Source organism: Nothobranchius furzeri, chromosome 13 (assembly GCF_043380555.1).
Source record: "Nothobranchius furzeri strain GRZ-AD chromosome 13, NfurGRZ-RIMD1, whole genome shotgun sequence".
NCBI classification, from domain to species: domain Eukaryota; kingdom Metazoa; phylum Chordata; class Actinopteri; order Cyprinodontiformes; family Nothobranchiidae; genus Nothobranchius; species Nothobranchius furzeri.
In genome coordinates, this window is record NC_091753.1 from 41,314,605 (window position 1) to 41,320,371 (window position 5,767).

Below are 5,767 nucleotides of genomic sequence, written 5' to 3' on the forward strand. Positions count from 1 at the left end.
TGTGGAGACACCCTTTGGGGGACACCTAAGGGTGCAGGTGTTCAACGTCTGGACGTTTGTGGGTTTTCTCTAGCAGGTGATCATGTGGCTTATTTTCTCCCTCTTCCTCCACCTCCCATCTACTCCAGCTGCTCTCCACCTGCTTTTTCAGCCCACTTCCCTCTGAAAAGCTCCAAAAACAACCTCATGCAACTCCAATTTCTGTGCTATTCTCTTTTATAAACCGCACACCATATTGTGTCAGTGTAAGAATTTTAACAGCTACATACTACTTTTAAATGCATTTATTAATTGTGCAAGAAAACAAAAGATTCAAATTAGAACAAAATGTGAAACAATACAGATAAAACACTTTACTGGCAGCAAAAAATTATTTATTGTTGCTTTTATGACACATCTGATGATGTATTGGACGATGATTGTTCACATGATGCAGGTTTGGAGGAAAACGTTAGCATTCTTTATTTTCTGAAACATCTGTATGAAATGTGTTTAATTTTAGAGGTTAAATACATGAATTTATTTTACCTGATGAACAGTAAAAGTGGGTCAGCACGTTACTTTTGTGCAAAGTTGTGTTCAGATAAATGAAACACTGAAGCTCTTTTAGCAAATGGCTTTTTCTTTACTGCTTCTGGATCATTACAGCCAGTTAGAAACCTCAAAATACACCAAAGAACATTTTTATGTCATGAGCTGAACTAAGACCCGTAATGACAAACACAGTAAAAGTATATTTAAAAAAAAAAGTCTTATTTTTGGTGAGTTTCCAGATGGCTGAGGCTGGAGACAGAGTCGGAGACAGGCGAAGGTCAAAATGGCAGGCAGAGTACAAGGCAGGCGTCAGGAGAAAAACGAGGTCCAGAGGGAGAGATCAGGCAGGGTGGATGGCTGGAGAATTTACCGGCACAACATTTTCAATAATCTGGCAGAGACTGGATAGCAGGATGGTTCTTTTATAGCAGGGGAGGCAGGTGTGTGAGATGAGCTGAGGAGTCAGGAGCAGGTGAAGTGGATGAAGCTGATGACAGGAACAGGTGAGAAGAATGGAGTTGATTGTGGTTGCCAGGGAAACAGGGCTTGTCAGGAGCTTGGTGAGGGGACCAGGTGAGCTGAATGAAGGTGAAATGAGGAGACAGAGGAGGGTGAAGGATGGGAGTCATGACATTTGACCCTGAGAGTGATTGATACAAATCAAGAAAATGCTGCAGAACATGAAACAAAAGCAATGAAAGGAAAACCTAAATGTTCCTGTTTTAGCACATAAACATAGAATACATAATTATGGACAGCAGAAGAAGGTTGCACAAAAAAACAAGCATGACAAAAGTTACTTAACAGCAACAGATGTGAACTTAAAATCTAAACTCAACAGAACTAATTTTTCTAGACAGTAAAAAGATGCCTACCTGAGACCTCTGTCTGAATAAAACCATAGATCACCGTCTGCAGGTCAGGAGAGGACAAAGCAACTTTATTTTGGTGAGACGTGATGCCAAGTTTAACCCAGCAGCTCTGTCTTTACTTCTTGCCTCTTGTCATCTTTCCTCACCTCAAATCACAGCCTCTGCATAAACAAACGGGATCTTGTTTCCAGTGGGAGTGTGTTTCATCATCTCCTCCTGTCCCCGATGAAAACGGGAGACATCCGTCACCTTGTTTCAATTAAAAACAGTAAACCTAAAATAGTCGCTCGGCTGCTGAGACTGCCTCCAACTTCAGTGAAAAGTCATTATTGTGCTCTTCTTGGTGGTTTAAAATAGTATTTATTGTATTATTGTTCATTTGAGAATTCACATTTGTAGCCCAGACAGTTTTCAGAGAAGACCATAATACCCTCATCTATGGTCACGAGCTTTGGGTAGTGACCAAAAGAATGAGATTGCGGATACAAGCAGCCGAAATGAGTTTTCTCTGCAGGATATCTGGGCTCTTCCTCGGAGATGGGGTGAGAAGCTTTCTTGTGGCTGCTCTGGGGAACAAACTGAACCAGCTGACAGGATCTGATATCCTCTTTGGGTTGGAAATGCCTCAGGATCCCTGAGATTGAGCTGGAAAGATCTGGAGATGCTGCTCTCCTTGACCTGCTGCTTCTGCAATCTGACCTCAGATAAGCGGTTCAAAACAAATGGATGGGTTGAAAAAATAAAGTAAAATATGAACTGTTGCTGCAGTTCAGAAACAAAAAACCACATAAACCCCATTTGGTTGCTCCAAACACTTGACCACATTTGACCCCTGCGTTCCTCCAGGCTGCGGTTTGACAGCGAAACGTGGACGGAGAGCAGATTTAGTGGAGCTGAGTTGGAGCTCTGAGGTAAGATCCTAATCTGACACCAAAGAGGTCATCTAGATTTTTTCCTCCCAACACCTCCTGCCTTCATCCATGAGGGGCTCTAAGTAAATCTGCTGCTCCTCCACATCAAGAGGAGCCAGTTGAAGTGGCCTCCTGGACGCCTTCCTGGCGAGGATTTCCCAGGAGGAGCTAGCCCAAGTGGCTGGGGAGAGGGACGTCTAAGCTCTTCTGCTTAGGCTGCTGCCCCCACGACACCACTTCGGATTAGTGAAAGAAAATGGATGAATGGTTGGATGGATGTGTGGCAAGGTGGAGAAATGAGGGCCCGGACAGGATTCGATCCCCAGACTCCCGGGTGAAAGTCACGCGCGCGCTAACAGTCAGCCAAAGGGACATCCCCTTGGCCTAGTAGCCAGGGCGCATAATCAGTCGGGACACTGTGACAGGACGCTCACACTGCCACATGGATGGACGGGTGGATGGATGGATGGATGGATGGATGGAGGGATGGATGGTTTCCAGATTAGTGAAAGAAAATGGATGGATGGAGTTTTGTTAATTCAGACCTACAGGAACTTTATTACTGAGATCCTGTGAGGGACAGGAATCATTTTCATTTAAAGGTTCACCCTGGAACGGGGCAATTTGGCAAATCCTCTCAAGTCTCTCTTTTGCTGACAGTCGCGTAAACACGCATCACTTTAGAACCATAATTTCTCCCTTCTGAACTACTTTCAGTCACTTCTCTTGGGAGCTTTTGCAGATAAACCTGCTCATCTCCTGAAACAAGCTTTCCCACGAGCTCCCACGCCACCAGAGCACCCAGTCCCCTTTCCCCAATCGCCCCCCGACACTTCAGGGCACGAACAAATAACCTCTGCTGGGGTTTCTCAGCAGGAAACCTCAGGAGGGCGGAAGTGCTGATCACATTCCCGTGTCCAGCAGATGATGACGAGAGAGAAGAGCCTTTTGGTGTTTCTCCTCTTTAGGTGTGACTCAGAGTAAACAACACACACACAGATATCGCTTGAAGTGCACCTCACAAGATGTTTGCTTTTGTTGCCTCACATGCAATGGAAGGTTTTCAGTGAAGGCACAACAGCTCTCCCGTGGAAGTCTGGAACTGATCAAAGAGCGAGCAGATTTCGCCCTGATGTTGTGTTTGCAGAGAAAGTGTGTTTAGTCCCCTCGTTGATCACTGCAGATGTTGGTAATGCTAAAAGAACATGGTACACCAAGCTGACAGTGGTGGAGGCAAATGTCACATCAGGTTGGTGCTACCAAGGAGGACACCAAGTGTTGAGTGTGAAAAATGAATCGCAGTTCTTAGGGAAACGAGATAATGACAGCATCCTTTTGAAATGTGCTATATAAGTAAATTAATACACAAACAAATAAATAAACAAGTAAATAAATACAGCTGAATGGACGTCGGAGCAGAGGAGGATAATTGGAGGTTATGTTTTCCCCGTAGCCGTGTTGAACCGGCAGCTTTCCACGCCTGAGTCAGAGCTGTAGGCGACAGCCATCCAGGACAGGAAACCCTGACTCTACCTGACTTCCTTTACCTCATAGAGACTAACGCTGACTCACACACACACACACACACACACCTTTCCCAGACATCCATACACACTAGAGCCTGAGTTATTGCATGTGCACACGGGTGTTTCTGAATATCTTTCATTTCCTCTGTAATCTCTTAATCACGGAGGCCACCTAGGAAATGGGCCTGCAGATTCTATGTGCACAGCACTTTCCATGATGCCCCCCCCCCTCCCCCCCAAGAACAACTAATATTAAATTCATAAACATTAATAACAGCACTAAGGTTTGTAGATGTTTAGGACAATGGATGGAGGAGAGTTGGTGAATGAGATGGAGATGTTCTCTTACTAAAGCTCAAACAAATGCACATTAATGGGGGGTGGGGGTGCCTCAAGCCTCACCTAACATCTTTCTATTTTTACGTATTTGTTGTTGTGGACTTCCATAAAGACAAAGGGAGCAGGAGAAACTCAGGAAGTTTATTCTGGACTTCCAGCAATTGATTGAGATTCTGTTTAACCCTCTCAGGCTCAAAATGAGTTTTGATAAAAGGACGAACATCGAAGTCCTTCAGGGGTACTTCTGAGTTAAATAATGTTCCTGAAATACGTATGTGGAGTAACCAGGGGTCTCATTTATCAAACATTGCGTAGAATCCTTACTAAAACCGTACTTAAACTCAGCAAAAAAGATGTACTTACGCCAAGTAGGTTTGTGTTCTATCAAACATGGAGTACGCACAGCTGCACGCAATCTCCGCTTCATAAATCGGAGACTAACGAGAATGTTTCTCAGCTGCTTTTTAGTCACATCCCGCCCTCACCACGCCCACTTACTGCCATAAATAGTCAATGCAAAGTGCCTTGTGGATCTCATGCATATACATAAGCCGGCTGTTGCAGCGCTCCGCCAATGACGATGGCGACAGTAGATCAAGGCCGATCAAGGAAGCACAATTTCACAGAAGCAGAAGTTGAGGCACCTGTGGGTGAGGTGGAGAAATGACAGGAAGTGCTTTTGCAAAACAAATAAGAGAAAATCCACGGAGTGGCACAGTGCTGCTGAAGCCGTCAGAGTTGTGAATTCTTCAGAGAGATCTGTGGCGGATATAAAAAAAAAGTTGTCCAATTGGGATTCGATCCCCAGTCTCCCGGGTGAAAGTCACACATGCTAACCAGTCACACAAACAGAGATCTCCCCAACACAATTAGCCAGGGCACATGATCAATCGGGTTACAGTGACAGGACACACACTGTCACAGACGCATTACATTCTGTCTCAATCTGTCCCCCTGTCCGTATTCTGCGCTTCAGGCTGTGTGTGTGGGTGTGTGTGTGTACACGCGCGTGTGTGCGTGTGGGGAGTCTTGTTCTGTGTGAAAACAAAGCAGTACAAGTGATAATGCTGCAGGATTTCATAATTTTATCATTCTCAGCAGCAGCACTGCAGGTAATCTCCATGTCCAAAGTGTGCATAAGCCAGGTCCTTAGTCAGCTTAAAGTTGCACACATTTTCCCGCTAAGTTTTCTTTCGCAAATCCCAAAGTTTGCATGGAAAGTTGCTTGCGCAGTTTTCCGACCCCGTTTTGTGCATAAGCAAGCTTGACAATTGAGGCCCCTGGCAGGCAGGTTTTTAACGTTGCAAATCTGCAACACCTGCCTCCAGAGGGTAAAGGAGATAATGACGGGCTGAGTCGTCCATTTGCAGTCTAAGAATCTGGACATTTCATCAGTTTTTTCTGGGTTTTTGAAAGTTTTGGAACTTTTTCCACTCATTTTCATTCCAGTACACTTGAACATTTTCATATCAATGTTAATTCAGGCATGAAAAAGTCCCCAAACTCAAAAAATGTCTAAATTTTTACCAAGACAAGTGAACATATTTAATATTTAAATATGAATTGTCATTGAATGTGTAAAAAT

The 5,767-nt window shown here is 44.4% G+C and overlaps 1 long non-coding RNA gene across 1 annotated transcript; it reads right to left on the minus strand.

Moving 5' to 3' along the window:
* Window positions 1–370: 370 nt before the first annotated feature.
* Window positions 371–4,075, minus strand: LOC139062391 (uncharacterized). Its single transcript, XR_011515963.1, has 2 exons — window positions 1,410–4,075; window positions 371–1,112 (listed from the first exon to the last, which is right to left on the minus strand). It is a non-coding gene; the product is annotated as an uncharacterized lncRNA (long non-coding RNA).
* Window positions 4,076–5,767: the final 1,692 nt, after the last annotated feature.